The 20,960-nt window shown below is 39.1% G+C and overlaps 1 protein-coding gene across 3 annotated transcripts in view; it reads right to left on the reverse strand.

The window, feature by feature from the left end:
• rhbdf1a (rhomboid 5 homolog 1a (Drosophila)) overlaps nucleotides 1-18,411 on the reverse strand; it is a 56,135-nt gene extending 37,724 nt beyond the window's left edge. For 2 of the 3 annotated variants that reach the window (XM_056252737.1, XM_056252728.1), the window contains exon 1: nucleotides 18,059-18,411. The gene's annotated coding sequence lies outside the window, so the exon portion shown is untranslated. The remainder of the gene's footprint in view (nucleotides 1-18,058) is intronic. The other variant, XM_056252744.1, reaches the window with a different exon arrangement.
• Between the last annotated feature and the right edge of the window lie 2,549 nt (nucleotides 18,412-20,960).

The following is a 20,960-nucleotide window of genomic DNA, read 5'->3' on the forward strand; positions in this document are numbered from 1 at the left end:
CTAAGTATCCTCAGCTGTTTCTCACCATGATCCAGAAGCCGAAGAATCCAGGTCTGAGTCACTGCTGAGCTGAAACAACCTCCCCTGATTTTGTAAGAAGTGAGGCCTCACCATAGAACCATATTGTTCAGCGACCTTTAGTTGCTCACATTATTGTGCAGACTTACAGTTCTCAACACTCCCATCCAGAAATAGCCTCATATATATTTAACAATCACTCGGGGGCCTTAAACTGCGGTAACAGGCATGACTCCCTACATAAGTGCCACTCAACACTTCATACTGTTCAGCTTCACATCAAAACCACATATAAATGTCACAACACTTCAGTATTTTACAAGACTCCAGAGAACAATAAGAATTTGCATAAATTTACAAAGTAATTTTCTGATTTAAACATGTTAGGAGAGAACGGCACTCATGTATGGAACCTGAAATGTCTCTGTTTTCTTGTCCATTTAATTGAAGTCAAAAGCCTCCAATGTTTCTGGTTCCCAACGTTTTTCAAAATATGTTTTTTTGTGTGCGTTCCACATAAGAAAGAAAGTCATCCAGGTTTGGAACGACACGAGGGTGAGTAAATGATAACAGAATTCATTTTTTTTCTGGATCTATCCCTTATTTAAAAGCTTAGATTTTTATTTAGTTGGTCTGAAAGTACTGCAGTGGCGAATAATCAAATTGATCAATTATTTAGCAATGCAACATCCTTGAATAATTCACCACTTTTTCTTTTTTTTCATCTATAAACAAATCTCTCTGGTGACTAAACATGAGCAGAGAGTGGTCAGAGAGTCTGTTACCTCTTGAAACCCGCAGGACAACTTTTTACTCCGTTGGAGAAACAAGCACTTGTCTGGATCACTGCAAGTGCAAGAACTATCAACCAAAGGAACGTGCAGGTTTACATTCATTCATCTGGCAGGAACTGAAGAACACCACAAATTTATTTAGTTATTTGTGTATTTATCTATTTATGTACACAAGCAAAAGCCAAAGTAAAATGAAGAAATAAAGAGAAAGGAAGAGCCTTGTGGATTAGTTAGAAGTAGTGCGTCTTAAGCTGTTTCTTGAAAGTTTTGATTGTCTGAGCAGATCATATGCCTGAAAACCACAAGTGAAATTGTTTCGCTTTTGCATTTTCTTTAAAACATTACATTACAAATTATATTGTCAGTATCACGATTTGAGTGCAAATTTCAATGACATTACATGACATGATCAACGTCAAAAATTGAATTTTGTAGTGACCTAAAAATAGTGCAGAACATTTGTTTATTTCCAGGATGAATTTGAAATGATTTTTCAATATTGACTCCGCTATCTATAAAACTAAAATTCCTTTCTTGTCAAATGACAAACTCAATATAAATATATATTTAACTGACATAAGCAATAGCACTGTCACATCACATGACACATCACTGTCAAAAATTGGTACAACATGCAAGGTGAGTAAATGGTGACATTTTGGGGGTGAACTATCCCTTTAAATTGACTGATTATGAATGCATGATATGGCAAGGTCTTTGAGTTTAGAGTTTACCCCTCTATAAATAAAACAAAATATGTATTTTTTAACAAGCATATTACAGGGATCACTACAGTGATTGCATTTTATACAGTGCATTCAATATGTGTTACTCTTTATAATTTCCATATAGCCAAAACTAGAGTGCACATGCAGAAAAGGAAAACGTTTTATTTAAATAACCATAACTGAAAAACACGTGTTTTGCATTCACAAGCTGGTGAGAGCAAACACAGTAATGCACGTTTACTTTCAAACAGGCATCAAATTTCCTTGATCTGTTATGATAAAACAGCTTGATGTGCGATGCAAATATACTATAACTATCAGAACTCAAAACTTGGGTATTGAAACCAAGGGTATTACATGGCAACAATGTCCTAAAAATAGGAACTTTTTTCCTTTACATCTCTCGCGTACAGACGACAACATCGTCAAAATGATCCCCGTTCACACGGATCCACGAACATGACTAAAGAAAGCTGTATTATTCATGCCAGGCCAGTAGCGATGTCACTTTGTAAAGAAACACCACGTGCCTATAGACTGAACACGTAATACGTCACCGTTTTCACAAATTCAAAATCACACCATTGGTTGAGTTGGTCAGGATACTCAAAACACCATAGTGTGTACGGGAGGTTGTTCATAGGGCATTCAACACATGGATGGTTTATAGCTGTCTCTGCATATGGGACAAAGAAAGTGTTTAATGAAAGTTACACACTTCACCTTTAAATGCACACAAACACACTGAACAAGTCAGTGACTCAAGGCAGAATGTCTCTGCAACCCTATGTATGTGAAGGCAACTCCCACTACAGATGTCAAAAGGATCAATGTTGTCAACTTTTCAGTTTGTGGCAGGATTTTGACAAGACATTTGACCTCTTTTCATTCCATCTCTTTGGCTGTGCTGAGTTTCCTCTCAGGAGAGCAGCATTACAAACAGCCCATATATTTCAAGCAGCTCCCTGACAGAGAGGCTTCAAGCCGCATCCTCAACCTGCTAAACAAGTGACTGATTGTCTGCTGGAGGTCAAACATTTTCCTGTTAAGTGAGCTAAGGACGGACTCAAAAACATGTGATCCCCATCTAAATAGTTTCCAGCATGATATCAGCCTGAATCAGGGCCACAGAAGCTCTTATTGTGCTCTCAGTATATGAGCCTGATGAGACTCAAGCAGAACAGAAGGTCAGCAGACGGGCCCATCTTTGCAAGCAAAAAAACATCCAGGGAACCAAGTTCATACAAAAAATTGCATTTGTCGTCATCTACACATGCTGCACAATTTCTGCACTCTGAGAAAAGTTGTAAAAATACGGCCCAATGTACTGTTTAATATGAAGGAATTGTTTGTATTGTTCTGGATTTCGGTTTTACCCGTATTTTGTTACCCGAGTTGAAGGAAATGTCTGTAAAAGTAAAAAGGTACAGGAAGTTTTCCACCAAGTCATTATCTGCTTTTTCTAACTATTATTTTTTTCTTACAGTTTGAGATATTTATATCGCTATTTTAACTGAATACAACTAATAAAGATATATAGCATAATTCCATATAAAATATACTATTATTATATATCCATTCGTGAAACCATCTATTGTCTGTAGGGTTGTAAGATATTTTATTTTTGTTTTTATAACCAAACATATTCAAAATTTCTCAGCTTGTGTCATTATGCTAAAAATACGAAAGAAGATTCTGGACTATATTAGCCTCTGAACTTTCAGTCACTTCAGAACTCTCTAACAGAGTTTATCTTATCTGCCTGCAAAAAGCAACAATCCCAACAATAGTCCTCAAAGGACAGCAAAGATTCCATCACATCACATCCGCCTCAAGTGAGGCGAGGGTCAGAGGTCAGACTTCTGCTTATTTGAGGAGCCAGGGAAGGAAGTGAGCAGAGCAGAAGAGCTGATGAGACCCAAATGCAAGAAGGAAACGCACTCATGTCTGGGACTCTTCTCTGCTTCCGTCAGGCACATTTACGGAAAAAACACAAGTCGATTTTGATATGCCAACGATAAGCCTGTGATAAGCCTGTAAGTAATAAACTAAACAGACCTTCACCCGTCTATACATAGCACACAAAATAAATCTTGTTTATCATGCATCATGCAGTGTGTCATGTTTGGCACCATTGAAAAGGTGGGGAAAACACCTTCACATCACTTCCTGCCATCATCACAGCATTTTCTAGGCTCATCATTAAAAAGAGTCCCCAGCTCTTATCATGAAACCATTGTTCCTCCTGATCGAAAGAACTTTTTCTATGTTAAAACAGAGTGATTATCATTTAATTAAACATTTATTGTAATTAAAATAAAGCCGAAATTAAATAAAACATACATATTAGATCTGAAACGGGTTACTAACTGAACATAAATTAAAACTAAAACCGGAAGTAAAACTAAATATATAAAAATAAAAGTAAACCTAATTAGAAATAAAAAAGAGACAAAAGCACTTTTTAACAATTAAGCTAAAATTTAAATGAAAAACTGAAAAATAAAAGCAAATTCAAAATATGAATTAAAGCTATAATAGTGTATAAATGATACTAAAATAGTACCGTTACAAAAAAGACGTCCTCTGAAATGTCAGGTTGAACAGGATGCCGCCAGGTTTAAGCGGCACTGAGATCACTATATCTTGAATGATCTTCAAAAGAGGGTGTTAGCCAAGTGCCCTGTCGAAGCAACTTAGAAAAAAACCACGAAAGGGAAGTGCAAGGGCTGGGTATGACTCTATCCTCACGCACTCATGACTTCTGTGCACTGAGCATCAAATACTACATCTGCCCAGTACCTCAAACTTCAAAAACTGTGTGCATGTCTGTCTCTATATATAAACTACTGTCGGGAGTCATTTATTACTGGAGACATGCAGCTCCTGGAATTTTTTTTAATGCTCGATCATATTAATTGACATGTTGTTTGAACATCTGGTCTTTCTGGAATCCCTTCCCCCACTGATGGCAGAGATCATGGGAAAGGAAATGATCTTATCACACAAAGCCCATCCCTTTCATGTGCATGTTGCAAATGCAAACACTGATAAGTGTATATGACTCCTGCGCAGGTGAAGCTCATTATCATGAAAATGAAACGCTGGGAAGCAGACAGCAGGGCTTGAAGGTGCAGATCTGGTTCTTGTGGTTTAGGCGAGCGGTCTAACCCGGGGCACAAGCATGTGGGCTGATGACACAGTTTCACAGTCTGCTTAAATTCTGCCACAATGTCAGTTGAAAGTAATCTTTCTCACCCCACATGTCGTTACAAACCTGTATGACTTACTTTCTTCAGAATACAAAAGGAGAATTTTTGAATATTATCAAGGGCACTCGTATTACTGTGAAAGATAATTGGGTGTATCAAGCTCCAATATAAAAAAAAGGTCAATTAAAGTATCATAAAAGTGGTCATACACTAAACTAACTTCTTGCCACAACTACCAATGTCCGGTGACTTTATTGTTTAAAATTTACTGGCCATACATATTTTTTACCAGCCGTGAAACATCCTTATTAAAGTTACAAAAGTTATTCAGTAAATAGCAATGAGGGATTATTCTTTGTCTTTTGTTGTTCGATTTTGTAAGATTAAAAACACAGTCAGCAGAGGGAAAATTAGGCTGCTGTCACTTTAAGAGCTCCACAGATCCAATATAGGCCTACTGTTACACACGTGTTTTATTTCTCAACTGTTTACGTTCAGTTAAGAAGTAACTGACTGTTTACAAGGATACTTGCCAAAACTTAAGGCATTTTGACAATTTTGTTTGAGCATGTCTGTTCAAGGTCAAGAAGGCGTGAAAGAGAGCTCAGTTCACTGTTCGCGTGCTGTCTGATACGCTGCTTTTTGGGCATGTGCTTTATATGTTTAAACTTCCCACACACGTGAGTAACGTGAGTTCCCTTTCGTGTCGTCTTGAGCTCGAATATTTCAATTGGCAAGGCTTAAACTTTCGTGATGATGAAGCGCTGGCCCATAGACCAACGCTACTTTTGCGTCATCGAAGGGTAACGCCCCTTTTTGGGGGAAAACAAACGGATTCCCCCGAGAACAGAACTCGCTCTAGATCTGCCAAGTTTCTTGATAGCAAAAATGGCACAAACATACACACTCTCTTTGCTGGCCGAGGACCGTGAGCGGTTGAAGCTACTGGATACGGGGTTACAGAGGTGTCCCTTTGAAATGGTCGAAAACTGGATTAATGACCCCACGCAGTGGCCAAATATGGACTATTCAGACATCTACCACTATCTTGTGGAATCACCAAGTAAGTAACGTTAGCCTATTTTTTTTGTCATTAACACACTCACAGTATGACAAACTAGACGATGAGGCCATGTCACTTGGATCATATTTAACTTGATTTAAGCTATTGACATAGTTTTGTTGTCGACTAGCTATACTAGTTAGAAAGACGAAGCTACTAGCAGCTAACGTTACGTGATTAGCTCTCACTAGGCACGCTACCTTGGCTGTTAACAGATTTTACAGTTGAAATAGTGGCAGGCTAGGACTAAAGTGGACTTGGCTGGTTTCTGCTTGTGTCTAGAAAGTGCTTTAGGCCTATATGACTTTTCGACGACCACTGCTCTAGGCTACATGTAACAAAACGAACGGCAGTAGATCAAGCCTTCTAGGCTAGATAGGATAGCTTAATGTCACAACACCCAATTTGATTGCCCCGTACATACATACATACATTGGTCCTATACATTATTGCCGTACACTGTAAACCTTTTTGCAACTTTCAAAGTCTTAGCACTTTCTAGACACAAGTAGAAACCAGCCAAGTCTACTTTAGTCCTAGCCTGCCACTATTTCAACAGTATAGTATAGCTAGTCGACAACAAAACTGTCAATATCTTATATCAAGTTAAATATGATCAAGTGACATGGCCTCATCGTCTAGTTTGTCATACTGTGAGTGTGTTAATGACAAAAAAAAAAATAGGCTACTTACTTGGTGATTCCACGAGATAGTGGTAACGTTAGATGTCTGAATAGTCCATATTTGGCCACTGCGTGGGGTCATTAATCCAGTTTTCGACCATTTCAAAGGGACACCTCTGTAACCCGTATCCAGTAGCTTCAACCGCTCACGGTCCTCGGCCGGCAAAGAGAGTGTGTATGTTTGTGCCATTTTTGCTATCAAGAAACTTAGCAGATCTAGAGCGAGTTCTGTTCTCAGGGGAATCCGTTTGTTTCCCCCCCCCAAAAAAAGGGGCGTTACCCTTCGATGACGCAAAAGTAGCGTTGGTCTATCAACTGTCCAGAGCATCGGTTTGTTTTTACGTTACCAAGCAACCATTTGCATACACAAAGGCGTACACAAAGCAAGTGTTTTTACGTTTAAAAACAGCTAGCGGAACCATGCAGTTTGAAGAACCATTTTAAAAATGAGATGCTCATGACATGAGATGCTGAAAGAAAGTATACACCAGCACCGCTACGCCCCAAATAATTTTCCTCTCAAACGCGACTGAAAGGCTTGCACTGAGAGCTCTACTTAAGCGAGTGCAAATACGACAGGAGCCACACAGCTCCCATTAAGCCACTCATCTCTGTTATAGTCATAGAGTTTTGCAGGCTTGGCAAAGTTGTACATTTTCAGTCACCCGCATTAAAGAGGTCTAAGCAAGCGGTCATTCACACGTCAGAATCATTTCTGCTGCTTTTGGGATTGCTCACGGTGGAGAGCTGGGAGTGACCTTGAGCGGTGTTGACAACACGCAATTAAGGTGGAGGGGAAAAGACACAGTTGGTTTGGGAGAGAGAGAGAACGAGGAAGAAGAAAACAGCAGCAGGCCCCTGCAGCTCATACAAACAGGGAGAAACAGCAATTTCAAGCAGGCAGGCTTGGTTTCCTTCCTTCAGACCCCGCACACACCAGAGCAGGAGCATGTGTGACACATACTAGCTTACCATGGCTGTGGACAGACAAGACAAGAACAGAAGGAAAGTGCTCTCGTCAGCGCTCCACATGGGAGTGAGTGTGCCGTGATGAGTCTGCAGTTGTGCATGCCACGCTTGTGCAAGAGTGTGAGCGAAAATCTGGGCTGCATCCCAGAGCAGCAATCTAACAGCTTCTATTACTGCTGTGTTTTTATCGTGATGCTTGCCGTCAACATGGCAAGCGCTCGATTGTTCTCTTTTTCCTGTTTTTGTTTCCCAAAAGAAGAGGCCTCATGTGGCGCTTGCTTCTTTTCTGCCTTTCCAAAATGCTTGATCCACCTCCTGCATATTTGAAAGAGTTTACATCATTTGGCGGGCACATAGCAGTGCCAAGATATGACTAATGGAAGGGAGACTTGGCTGGATGGCATCCACATAGTTTCAAGCAAAGTATGCTGAACGCCCCAAACAACACATCTGGTGACATAATGTTTAACAGAATATAACAAAATCACTGGAATTTTTTTTTTTTAAAGCCCTTCTCTGAGAACAAACAATGGAAGGTTGTGCAATGCGTTCACACTGACCTTACAGGAATCTTCTTGTCAGTTATTATTAGTCATCATGCATCCACCTACTCCCAAAAGGCCATTGAAGGCCAAGTCACACAGCGGCACAAAACACGCCCTCAGTTTTTGGTTTGAAGTCTAGACTAGTTTGATTCTGTCCAGACTGCACATGACTTCAAGTAGACAAACAGGGTCGGCAGCCTCAGACTCATGCCACACTGTATGCTAAAGATAGAGACAGGCGAGCTGGCCGACCTATTTAAAAGTGGCCCTTCATCCTCACTGCAATAATATTAGCACACAGGCATAACTACAGACGGGACAAAACAACAGCCCAAGACCCAATATAAACTACTGCCTAATGGATTATGCAGTCAATAGTAAATATTCACTGTATTTTAATGTCTAAAATAGACATTCTTACATTTCACAGGAAGAAGAATTACACCCCCCAAAAAATTCATACGCACACAGATAGAAATAGAAGCAGGATGGATTGGCTGGTGGTGGGGAGGGAATAGGGAGCTTCTCAGAAAAAGTTAGGCTACCTGCTTAGGGCACAATGCAATTTCAAAGAGAGGCGACAGCAGAACTTAAGAAGTGTCCTTGTGGGAAGTTTACATATTCAGAAATCGTAAACACAGCATGTGCATTAGGGTTAGCGATTTTCTCGACTTACTTGCTGGACAATTTCATACTGTAAACTTTTTATCACTAATGCAACATTATGAGGAAAAATGGATGCACATTAGGTGTGTGAATTATACTGTGTTAAAAGTGTTTGGTCATAAGTTTGTCTCCTCATTAACCAGCTAAATGAGCATTGTAAGCCTTATTGCTATTTTTTCATCATCATCATCATTTACAATGACAAATTATTTTGCATGTTAACAATATGCTTCTGCCAAGGTTCTTTAACTAACACACCCATAACTTGCAAAATCGGGGCTTAAAGTTGGCATGAAATGAAAATTCAACCTGTCTATTATTTTGTAAACCGATCTTCTTGAGAAATGCTTTACTTTCGGTAAAACTTAAGTTTAGAGTCCAATTCTCACTATTAACTAGTTGCTTATTAGCATGCATATTACTAAAGTCTACTAATAAAGCACATATTAATGTCTTATTCTGCATGAAAATATTCTACATCCCCAAATCCTACAATACCTAAACTTAACAACTACCTTACTAACTATTAATAAGCAGCAATTATATTGAGTATATTGAGGCAAAAGTCATAGTTGATAGTTAATATCAAGAACTGGACATAACTTGCTCTTCCAGTGAAAACGACAGACTTCTCTCTGGTGACGAATGCTGGATTTCTTTAATCATTTGGCCCGCTTACACCTTGACCTACCACAATAAACTTCAAGCACACATTAATTTTTGAGTGCAATGTCCAAACCCAATCAACAACCGATGGATAGAACCAAGTCCCTAACCTATATTTTTTCTTTTTCATTAATCCGTTACACTCGGATGTACATCACATTAAGGAAGAAATTATTTGTCGCTACTTTTGTTTCATTGCGACTTTAAAGAAAGTATAATTGTGTTCAAGTGTGCTCAACTCGCATGTTAATTTCGACATTAATTCAATGCACCATTACACTTGGTACAATTCCTTCGATCTGCAGTGAATGTGTGATAGAGAAGTGCAGTGGCGCTTGTGTGGGGAAGACTTATTGAAAACATTGTATATGATAGAAACCAGCACTGTGGCTTAAATGGGCTGACATGATGATACTATAACTTTTTGTCTATTTAAAATGCGTTTTTGACTTTGTATCTAAATTTGGCTTTGACAGCAAGCCCACAAATCAACCGACCCACCAGGAAGCTCCCTACGGCCACTCCATCAATCTGCCTGATGTTCTCCACGGGCCTCTAAAGTGAAGAGATTATGAAAGCAAAGCTTCATATGAAAAACATAAAAATCTAACCTGAAATATCTAACACAGAAACACTCCATGCAAAACGTATGATAGGTATACCCTAAACCAGCCTGAGATCCATGTTTTTCCAGGCTGGTCTAACTGGTGGACCAGCCTAATCATGCTGTTCTCAAGCAAAACTGATCTGGTGTAACTGGTCCACCAGCAACCATGCATGATACCATACAAAATATACCTTATGGTGGTGATCAGGAATACTGGATTTTTCAGCAAGGTAGAAAAGCCAATATTCTTAAATAACAGATTGAAGCAGCTGTAATTTGTAAATGATCTGCCAACCTATATCAGCTTTTAATATAATTATTTGAATCTCAATAGAGGGTAAAACATAACCCAATGCAAGACACTCTACTGATCAAAGCCCTTCCTGTGGAAACACCCACAACATTACCAAAACCCTCCAAAATTACACGCTCACACACTTACACATCATTTCACACCAGCAGCACTGTTTCTGGACTTAATAAACCCTCACCGTCTCATTGAGAAACCCTTTTGCTCATTAAAGTCATGTGGATTAGTCTGAGAACCCAAAGTCACTTAATTATGCCAGTAACATGTGCACAGGACAGGAAGGCATCTGAATCTCAGGGATCTAAAGAACAGCCCTGAAGAATTGCATCATAGTTACAGAAAAATGTTTAAGAGCATGCCACAATCTGTCAGATCTTACCAAATCAAACAACACCTGAAACAGGCAAGACACAGAAATCACATTTTAAGAGAACATGATTTATGCTCCAAAACAGACTCCAAGAATATTTGCCACAATCTTTTTTCACCCAGCAAACACATCTAGAGCATTCCTGCTTTTTTTAAAGTGCAAAACGAATAAAATGTGCTGAAATATACAATATAGGTGTGAAAAACAGCTGCGCATTGTGCCTAACAGTTTAGCAATACAGCACAGCCTCTCTTACTATTTATGCACGTTACAATTCTCCATGCGATTTATGATTGTTTACTCACATAATGACTATAATTATGCGTCAACCTTTAGTGCTGCCACATGTATAATATATACAAGAAGGTATTTTTAGATAATGTTAATATTAGTAGTTAGTGCATGATTAAATGTAAGAAAACGCTCCCAAAGAAAATGCCGGGTTCACAGAGGTCAAGTTAATCAAGTCAGTGAAATCAGCAAAAAAAAATGAAACCACATGAGATCATGTTCCAGTTAATACATCTTCTGGCACAGCTGCAATTTTGATTAAAAAAAAGATACATTAATTTATTCCAGAAGCCAAACAGGGACTGCATGTTTCTAAAAGTGCATGTGAATTTACGTGCGAGTTCTAAACATTTTTAAAATATGTGCGAATAAGTGGTGTGTTAATGAAGTCCACTTTCGAAGAGGGAGGTGTGCTGCTGGGACGTCCCCAACAGCTCTGACACAATTCGAATGCTGCTTCTTTGAAAATATGAAACTTGAAGCATTAGAGCAGTGGGGAAAAGGCAGACTCGTTTTAGCAACTTTAAGTGACAATAGTCTTTTCTTTCAAAAGTTGTCAAACAAGTCAGTGAACATGTCTTATGAAAGCGATACTGTTACTTAGAATTTTCTTTTCAACATAATGTTTCTATTTGACACATAACAGGAAGAACTTGGTTATACTTAAGTAGTGCTGAATCTGATAGTAAAACAACATTATTACCTTCAATCCTTGCTTATTGCTGTTTTGCAACCCCTGTTACAGTAAACCACAAGACCACCAATGTACCTGCGGTGACAAAGGATGTCATTTCACAACACATGCTAAATCTACATGGTGCTATTCAGACCGCAGATGAGCTCTTTCTGACGTACAAGGAACTGGTTAAAAAAAAAAAGTAGGCTACTTTGAGAAGAATTTCATATTGTCTTGTCCATATGTAACAGAGTTTAAAATAATGTTTATAAATTCACGCTTTAAATGGGCAAACTTGCAATTGGCTGTTGCGTCACTCGCATTTGTGTGCGTGATATTGCGGGCGGAGTTACGTCACCACCAGCAGAGTTTCACATCTCTCCTGCTGATCTATGAGCAACATTGATGCGTAAATGCACTGCCCACTAACCAGTTTTTGGTCGTTTGTCTCAGGCTCAGTAAAGAATATTCTTGAGTGACCATCCACCTGCTCTCAGTGTGATTCCATCCGCACAAACACACACAGTCACATTGGTGCCGTGACCCGGATGGGAGTGAGGTTTAGGGGGGTGAGTGTAACGGAGGCCAGCTAGTAGTCGCTGTGCAAGTAAACCTCACTCCTCTGATCTCAAAAGGCTCTCTAGCGACAGATGCCAGTGGCTGCAGTCTTTAGCCTCCTTGTTAGAGCGCCTGACTCTCACGCCGGACACCCTGGTTCGAGACCCGCTCAGAGCGGGGTGAGAAGGACCCGGGTGGAGGGGTTACACATAGATAAAAAGAACACATGGTCATCTCACAAAAAGAAATAAAGAGTCACACCTTTGACTTTTTATGTTTTAGTCACAAAACATTTGTTAATGGAAACGCAGTAATTTCGTAAGTTTTTATCGACATTTAGAAAATATCACAAAAGTTTCGCCCAAATCTGTAACAGAAACACGGCTACAGTAGCTCTGGTGACATTATCACTCTAGCTTTCACCGTTTTCTTTTTTTGTTGTTGTTCAGAATACAAACATGTGAATTGGATTGCAAGGTTTAGGGTTCATTCATACAATCAAAACTTTATCTGAAATCGGATTGGATTCATTTGGATTGACGGAAATGAGTGCATGTAAACATACCTATTGGAAATCAACGACGGCGGTGGCTTTAATCGCTGCAAACTGCTGTTGGCGTGAAACCCTCTGCTCTCTACCATTGTTTGACAAATCGCTGGTCGAACCGATGTTGTTATATCCGGCCCAGTCAGGCAATTAATACAAACAGAGTGCAATTTGGCACATCAGAACTTTAATAAACACACACGCCACTTTAATAAACAGTTTCATTGCCAGAAATGTCTTTTAAATTGGGAAGCTTGAAAGAAAACAAAACCACATGTAATGAAAGCGATCCACTCTTGGCTAGACAGACCGACAGTCAGACGGACACACACTGCCGTGTGACTCATCCACATATGATCACTCTTCTCCATTACTACTTACAGCCACCTGCGGCATCAACCTACTCCAGCACTATCCTCCCCTTGTCCTTTCCTCTACTGTGTCGACCTAGAGCCCAGTTGGAGCGCACCTGCGACACATAATGACGACAGTCGATCGAAGCCCGGCTTAATCGGGCTTGTTACATCACCATGAATGATGATCCCCTGAATGAGATAATGTTTCGAAAGCATTGCGAGCACAAGCTGGAGTGGGATGTGGCGACAGGCCAGGGACACCTCGCGCAGCACAAACTTCAGAATAGACGCTCTAGCCCTCCCAGTAAAATAACTGCTTGTATTCTTGACTATCTCTTGTGTATATGCATGCAAAACATCAGCGATAATGTTTCACAGGGACACTGAATTAGATGCAGGCCAGTAAATGGCTTTTTAAAACACATAAGCATTGCCTGAAGCGGCACACCGCCCCTAAAAGGCTAACATGCGGGTTGTGTTTCGAAACCTGAAAAAAGTGCTGTAGTCGCAGGAAGTATGGCATATGGATGCATCTCAATTTGTATCACAATCATTAAATATTCAGTTAGTTGTGCTCCCCTGGAACTGGTTTTTAGATCATTAGATATGACATTATGGTGCCTTGGAAGCCTGTTTGAAGCGAACACACTACCTGTGTATGAGGTTCCATTTGTACCAAATAAGAGTAGATTGCTTTGTAATACCTACATTTTTTCCATACAGTCATTGCGTACTTCTTAAGATAAAATAGTATACTGATGTGCATTCTTTGTTTATGTTGTCTCGTTCTTTTGATTATGGAAGGCTTTGTTTAAAAAATGATGGCATTCTGTTTGTGGCAAAAAAGTGTCCTCTGCTTTGCACAGTACATTTGTCTGTTTAGTGCTATTGCTGTTTCTATTTGTGTCCTTTTCCCTGTTGTGCGTTCAGCTCGGTTTTATGCAGTGTTGGGGAAAGTTACTTTTAAAAGTAATGTGTTACAATATTGTGTTACTCCCTAAAAAATTAGCTAATTGCATTACCTAGTTACTTTTTATGCAAAGTAATGTGTAAAGTTCTATTTTTGGTAATGGCCCTTTCACACCGTAAGTGAAGTGAATGAGCCTCAGGCTGAAGGAAATGCAAATTTACTCCTGTAAAGTAGAGGACACAGCTCAAACCATTCAGCTGTGCTGCCATTCTGGATCACAGAAGAATAAGATGCAGGGGAAGAAAGTTCAATACTTCAGCAATAAAAAAAATAAACACATATGTGATGTTTATCTAAAGTCATTTTTGCTTATTAGTATGTTTGAATTGGATCATTGAAGGTCAGCAGCAAATACATTGGATAATAAAGTGAGATTAAATACATAAAGTATATTTGTGTTATTTAACATTTAATTATTGCAGGTTTGCGTCATATTCTGAGTTTGCATTTCCCTGTTTTGTGTGTGTTTTAAAAAAAAATAATTTTGAGGAATACTGAATCGCAGAGGCGGACAGAGTACAGAGCTTTGTTACTTGAGTAAAAGTACAGATACCCCTTGCTAAATTTTACTCAAGTACAAGTAAAAGTACTACATTCAGATGTCTACTTAAGTAAAAGTACTAAAGTACTTGTTTTTAAAAGTACTTGAGTATCAAGAGTAGATTTTCTAAATATTGCATTACTAATCTACTGCCACAGTGCTTACATTTATGCACAGAAACGTCCTACATGGACTGTTTATCTTTAGTCCTACAAAAATGTTAATGTTAATACCTTGGAGAACGTAAAAGGAATTGAAAGTAAAATCAAGTCATTTTCATCTTTTTACCATGTTGCTTTATTTAATTTAATTACATTTTTGGGGGGTCCCATCTTTAAATGCGGGGACAACACACACACACACACACGCACACACACACACACACACACCACATGTAAGGGTGGCGCTGCCAATAAAGCACCTAAAAGCTGTCACAAAGAACCGGCAAAAGGAATGATTATGAATATGTAAAATATAGCAAGGAGATATTTTAATTGTTTATTAATAAACACTTGTTAATAAACAAGTGTTTTCTTTGTCAGTGTCGGCTAGATGAAGTTGACGATGCTGACTCGCGATCTTCAGTAGTGAACGCGCCAGAGAGAAATGCATATTTCATACGGATTACATAAGCAGAGAGCAGTCTGTAGTCGGTTTTCTTTCGTTTTTAATTTTTCTGTTTAAAAGTAGACATGTCTGTGAGAGGCAAGTAGGCTACCTTATACACTGAGTTTCGGTTCATTTATGAGACGAGATCCAGTTCACGTGCCGGCGCCTCCGTTTCTTATCTATCGTCTGCTATTTACTTCTTATTTATTAAATCCAGGCAATTGGTTGATGAAACATTGATTAAAATTAAGATACAATTAATGCAAAACGAAATTCAGGTTAAAGAAAGGTTTTGTGTTTTCTGTTTGATGTCTCTGTGAAAGTTTTAAAGCATCTTTTATGCCGCTTTCAGAGCGCTCACGTCCGTAACGGAGAACACGTCCATAACATTGTTTTTTCCTCATAAATGCAAACCCGAAAAATAAAATAAAACAAAATTAATATTTTATGTACTGTGGAGACTGAGCGCCAACCCTTCTTCATTCGCTGGGTAGTAGCCTACTTTGATTTGCGCAGTGTAATTCACATAATCAGTAAAATATATATTTTGCCTCCTAAAGTTTTTTTTTTAAGAAATCAGAAATCCCTCGTGGCTACGCCACTGCCACATTTGAACCTGACTGTGTTAAACACACCACATACTCAAGAACATCAAACCAAATGCTTGGCTTACATTAATGTGTAATATAAAATCTGACCATGGAGTTGACTTTGGCGGAAAGCTGAAAGTGATTGCTGATAGGCTGTCCCAATCAGTGGCGCCTGCACAATCCAATCACGTTTAAGAGGGAAACAGCAAATTGAGGGTTTCCGAGATTTGTCTTTTTTTTCCCTTTTTTTTTTTTTTTCCCTCGGGTACTCACGGTTATGGATAGAAATGTATTGGAGTAAAGAGTACAATATTTGCCTCTCAAATGTACTTGAGTAAAGTCATGAGTACTCCCCAAAAATGATACTCGAGTAAAGTACAGATCCCTCAAAATTGTACTTAAGTACTGTACTCAAGTAAATGTACTCCGTTACTGTCCGGCTCTGCTGAATCGGTTTTGTGCAAGTGAGATGAGTAAATGCATGCTCACATTAGTATAGAACTACAATAACCATCATGTTCACACACAGCACACACAACATCTCTGCATTTATGTTCAATTAATGTTGAAAGATTGTGAACGATTGTTCAGGATTTTCTTTAAGCCCCGATGTTTACGAGATGGGGATGTGTCACGTGTCAATGAGAAACATGGAGGAATACCACAATATTTATAGGTATTATAAATATTACCAATATTTAAAGTTTACACTACAGTGGCTTCATAAATTAATTTAAAAAAATAAAAAGCAAAACACACCTGATGCACATTCTTTGTTCTTCATTATCTAGAAGAAAAGTTGAAAACCTTGATGCATTTTTGTGCAGTTAATTAAGAGATGCTGCACCGCCTTCTTACTCCGCAGAAAGTGACTTGAACGCACCTGACATAGTAAACACGACTTCCCACCTTGTAAATACGAAACTTCCCAGGAGGACTTGAGCTCACCATTACTCTCGATTTCTCTCAACATGGGGACGGGAGAGGTGTCAGTCAAATAAGTAAACTGCGTTACTTATTTGGAAAAGTAACTCCGATATTTTGTTGGAAATTTAAAAATAATGTGTTACTTTACTAGTTACTTAAAAAAGTAATCTGCTTATGTAACTCGCTTTGCTTGTAATGCACTATTCCCAACACTGGTTTAATGCCATATAAGTTACTCTCAGTGGATGTTCTCCAATGCATTTTTTAGATATACAGGTAAACAAATAGAACACTGAGATTTTTTACACAGTTCTCGCCTACTTTCTACAACACTGAATATTATGACAAAGAACAAAGATGAACCATATGGGACTACAGATCTATTCAAGTTATATATACGTTTTTAGAAAACTCATTATTGGGGGGAAAAAAGAGAAAAAATCTAAATATTTTTATTTGTTTAGGCCTACCTGTATATCTGTAACATATGTTGCAGAGCGTATACTTCACAGACAGCAGTAACTTATAACTGGGAGGATGACACAATCAGACGACACAAGCCGAACACTATTTATAAATATGCATACGTTAATCCATTAAATAGCCAACTAATTAATTAGCATTTCTGAATTTTCATTTGTGATTTATAAAAACATTTTGCGCGCTCAAAGTCACGTGTGACTGCGGCGCTTTACCAGAACCCCACATGAAAAAGGGCAACGCACAATCGCCAGCAGTGGCCTTTGGTTTTGAACAGGCTGAATGCATGAAATACAGGTAATCAACAATCAGCTGATAAAAAAAAAAGAAATCACTATTGAGGCGGGGCATCAATAACATTCGAACTGACGTCACTGTGGCCAGTGCAGGAAATAAGTGAATGATATTAGTAGGCTATGTATGGAAAACACACTAACCCTCTGACAACCAATGCAGCGTTTAACTAATATAGGCACTAAGAAGACCTGCAAATCACCATGAGGTTTGTAATATCACTGGATACGAGGATGAAGCATATAGCTATCAAGTAAACTGGACTATATAGGATGAAGTCGTAAACACGGAACAGCACACGCGCCTCCACGACATGCAAACGTCTCGTAATTTAAAAAAAAAAAACACTGCGCTCACATCAAGTTCAAGTATTTAAGCATTACACATCCTGAAAATCATTTAGAATTGAAATACACCAAACATATTAAAACGATATGGTGAAACCGCATATTCTTTAAAACTGTACGATGCAGTATGCCACATAAATGCATCGATTTGATCTCAAGACGCACCGGTATTGGCGTAGCCTATATTAACCTACACAGCAAAGACTGAAAATAAATCGTTACGAAAGAAACGATCACCTACCCTTATTCGATTCACAAGCACTTCGAAACGGGGTGAAATATTAACAGCTGAAATCTCCAGACTCCTGTGAAATATCGAGGGTGTGTAGGCTATGTTTATTTCATTTTTGTCCAACGTTAAAAAGCAGCGCAAAAGATAAACAGCTGCAGATGTCAAAGTCTCTCAGTCTTGAGGCTCTCAGTGATAAAATCCAATGTTAAGACATTGTAGAGCCGTTCATGTGATTGTTCCCACGCAGCAGCGAGTACATTCCCACGCACGCACGACACAGCGAGAAGCGGTAAGTTTAGTTTTGGTCTGCCGGTAATTCAGTTTCATAAACCGGGAGCCCCGCCCGTGTCGACCAAGAGTCGGTCAAGTGCGTGGCCAATTGGTGCGCGTACACACACACTGGGAGGCGCAGAGACTCGTACTATGTGTGTGTGTGTGTGTACAGCCATGACTAAGCAGAGAAGTCTGTTAAATACAGGACAAGAGTTTATGAATTCCTCTCAACTGTTATTACAGTCGTGTGATATTGTTGGGGAGTAGTTGTTTAAGTTGCTATATGTTTAAACATGATCTGACTGCGGTTTGTGACAGAAACTCATTTAGATAAAGGGGTGTGGATGAGCACATGATCAGACGTCCAGACCTCATGACACACTTGAGAAATTACACGGACTTCTTTCTTTCTTCTAATAGATTATTAGGCTATATTTGTTTAACAGTAGGCATACACAGTATATAGACAAATGGCCACAGTATGAACACTTTGTAAATTGATTTTTTTTTTTTCATGTGGTAACATTGAAATGGACTGTTTTTTTTGTTTGTTTTTTGTTTTTATCAGTTATGTGCAGCTCTCGAATTTGCTCGACCAGCAGTGTTAATATACAGTCCAACAGCACTGGGTCTTTTCACTTTCTGTATCACTCCACCTCTCTGTGTTTGTTCAGACTGACTGTCAGTCTGTGAGTTAATAGTTGGATTTTTGTGTGTGAATTTTTCGCCAAGTTTGTTACAAAAAAGTGATATTGTTAAGTGCCTGAAACCTTTGAGATTATCTTGTGGACTCATTCAGTTCCATAATGCACCGCAATAATGAGTGTATAAAACCCATGTACATTCAGCAAGCATCTATTTCATCTCAGATTGGCCTCAACTTTAACAGAGATAAGAAGACCAATATTCTCAAGATAAAACCAATATTCTCAAGATAAAATCCACAAGCAGGGATCCATTCATTCTGAATGGAAGTCCCCTGGATGAAGTCCAGTCCTTCACCTACCTGCACAGAATCATTAACCAACAGGGCGGCACAGATGCAGATGTCAAGGCAAGGATTGGCAAAGCAAGAGTGGCCTTCATACAGCCCAAGAACATCTGGGGCTCCAGAGACATGACCTTGGCAGCAAAGATCTGCCTATTCAACTCTACATGAAGTCAGTGTTGCTGAATGGAGCTGAAACCCCAAGATGACCATTATGAAGGTCCCAACCTACTGTCTCAGAAGTATTCTCCAGATCCACTGGCCTGACACCATCAGCAATACCAATCTTTGGGAAAGAATACACCAATTCCCTGCTGAAGAAGAAATCAGTTAGAGAAGATAGGGCACAACCTTCGTAATCCGCCAAGGTGCCAACCAACAGCAATAGGCATTGAAGTGGAACCCCCAAGGAAAGCAGAGAAGAGGCCATTCAAGAAACACCTGGTGACGTGACCTTGAGGCTGACAATCACCAAGATGGGCTACACCTGGAACCAGTTGGAAAGAATGGTCAAGGACAGAGGACTCTGGAGATCACTCCCGGGATGGGCATAAGCAAGTAACACTCAGCAACTAGTAATAATGTACTTTTAGTGACTCGTTGATTGAAATTGTGATGTAATTAATCTTTCAACAGCACCACTGTCACCACCACCACTTCAAATTTACACACTGATTTTCATTCACCATTACTCTGTGGCCCCGTATAAGGCTCTTTATATGGTGTAGCCATTTGGCCCAGAGTAGCTGAAATGTTTATAGTTGCATACTGCTTTTTAAAACTAAGTACAATATTCCAAACATAGCCTTTCTTTTTGTCTTAGCCAGTCCAATGGTGTATATTTCAGGTGCCCATCCAGACTCATTTACAAGTCTAATTCATCATTTCTGCAGTGTATGGCATGTTACACACACACACTTAGGCTACGTCTACATTAATCCAGATACATTTGAAAACGGCGTTTTCGTTTAAAAACGTTCTCCGTCCACACTAGCGTTTTCAGGCGTTTTCCGACGTTTCAGTGTGGATGAGAAACTTTTAAATTCACCTTACTGCGCATGCGTGAAACCTCACAAAAGCTCACTGAGGATGGAAAAATAAATAATAAAGTTATAGGTCAATTCTTCTAACAGGATAATTTTATTTAGCAAAATATCTCACCATTTACTGATGCGTCCAGGTCGCACTCAGCCACCATATGTTTGGTCTAAAACGCAACTGCTCTCCTGTATTGCCGCAGGACAGCAAATGTGAGTACATTTTCTGTCATATTTACAGTACTGTGATATGAAGAGTGAGCAAAGAAACATATTTTAGCAACAGTGTAAAAGTGAATAGCACATAACTGGCACAATACCGGTAAACATGAATATCTATTGGTACAACATGGATCACATGACTAAAATTACGTCATCGTTTTCAAATACCTCCGGCTTCACAGTCCACAACGGGAAAACGGCGTATTTATCCGCTTTGGAGAGCGTATTACAAAAGCTACGTTTTCATTGACTTAAAACGCCGTCTCAGTGTGGACGGAAGGCCAAAACGGAGAGAAAAATATACGTTTTCAAACGAAACCGTATTAGTGTGGACATGGCCTTAATTTCACTGAGAGTTTTCCTCAAAGTGTGAAAGTAAATGTAACAACAT

Source organism: Rhinichthys klamathensis, unplaced genomic scaffold, assembly GCF_029890125.1.
Source record: "Rhinichthys klamathensis goyatoka isolate OS25496 unplaced genomic scaffold, OSU_Roscu_1.1 h1tg000004l_1, whole genome shotgun sequence".
Taxonomy (NCBI): domain Eukaryota; kingdom Metazoa; phylum Chordata; class Actinopteri; order Cypriniformes; family Leuciscidae; genus Rhinichthys; species Rhinichthys klamathensis.